Source organism: Symphodus melops (assembly GCF_947650265.1).
Source record: "Symphodus melops genome assembly, chromosome: 13".
NCBI lineage: Eukaryota > Metazoa > Chordata > Actinopteri > Labriformes > Labridae > Symphodus > Symphodus melops.
In genome coordinates this window covers 4,599,068-4,600,604 of record NC_136703.1, presented here as the reverse complement: position 1 = coordinate 4,600,604, position 1,537 = coordinate 4,599,068, and positions in this window count along the sequence as shown.

The window sequence follows — 1,537 nt, the reverse complement described above, 5'->3', positions numbered from 1 at the left end:
CTTCTGAAGGCCCTTAAATGGTCAGTCACTCTTGGTTTGTGCTTCTCTAAAATCTTTTTTTTTTTTTTTTTTAACGTGTTATTTTAAAGACAGACTCATCAAGAAAGATAAGTGGGTCATGATATATGAAGTCTGCAAGAGGCCATTTTTATTTCTAACCTTCACCCCCTTTTCCCTTTGGGGTTCATTGAACCTGCTTGCAATAGCTTTAGATGTGGAACTACCCCACACTTCAACATCCCTTTTTTTCCAGGATCAGTTCTGCAGTTCATTGAGCAGTCAGAAGGTGTCAGTATCTACCTATTTCCTGTGGTGCTAATGTTCAAACCGCATGGCACAGATTTGTAATGTTGATCAGGCTACCACTAATGTCAAATATTTGTTTATCCTGACGGTGAGTGGCTCATTTAAATGTTGGAATTGAATATCTTTTATTTATCATGAATGTGTTTTAACCACAATAACAGCATCTGTTATTGAATCTTTGAAAGTGAATGCGACCAAAGAAGCAGCAACACTGTAGCTCTGCCCTGAAATATAGATCAAAGCAGGTGAGAAATGTGTCTCCCACATGTTTTGTTTTTCTCTGGATTTAATTCTGGTATGCTATAAAGGGAACTATGGGTTATCTTGTTCACCAAACATGTCTAGTTTAAAGTACTTTAATGTTATTTGCTACAAAGGCTGTGATGCATGCTAAGAAAGTGTGCTAAAGCCAACCCTTGTGTGATGAATCATGGTGAAAACAACATAGAAAATATGAACATTAATTTAGGATTAAGATGCCTCACAGTCTACTTTCTTGTTTTACTCATTTATGACATGGCAGAACTTGAATATCAATGACAGATGACATATTACATGTTTTTGGAACTCTGCTTTTAGAGTGGTATTCAAATAGATTTCGAGCAAGTCAAATGAGCAGTCAAAGCTGTAGTTATAGATTCATCCGTGGGGAAAACAGCTCCATGGTTACGGGAATTTTAAGAGCATGGCTTTAACATTAGGGTTTCCGGCTGCACCCGTCAAATTCAGGAGTAAACTAGCCGGCAGATTCCCCAAAAGGAAGCCAGTAGGGATTTAGTGGTGATTGGACCTCAATTTGGGAACATTTGGTGGTAAGGGCTGCAGGATCTTATATTATTTTTGGAAATAGTGCTTAGAGTGTAACTAATATCACTTAAATGCAGAAGGCATGCAAAGAGACAGCAGCATACTGTATGACTAACTTCTTAACCCATGTTGTGAAATTATATTTATGTAACAACTTTACTGTGTGTATTAAATTATGGACTCATTTTTCAACTTCACCCCACGAGTCTGATGTATAAGGTCAGGACCTCCAAAGAAAGAAGGGATGACATTGAAGAAAGCCAGCTGCAGTGGCATCAGATGGTGATTGAGCACCTTTCTCTACCCGTTTTCTACCTCCTGCCATTATGCCTACAGTAGAAACAAAGGAGGGTGACCATGCAGAGGAGGTGAGGCAGAAGTGATTTATAGTGCCCTGACAGGCCCAGACTTGGAATGATAATTG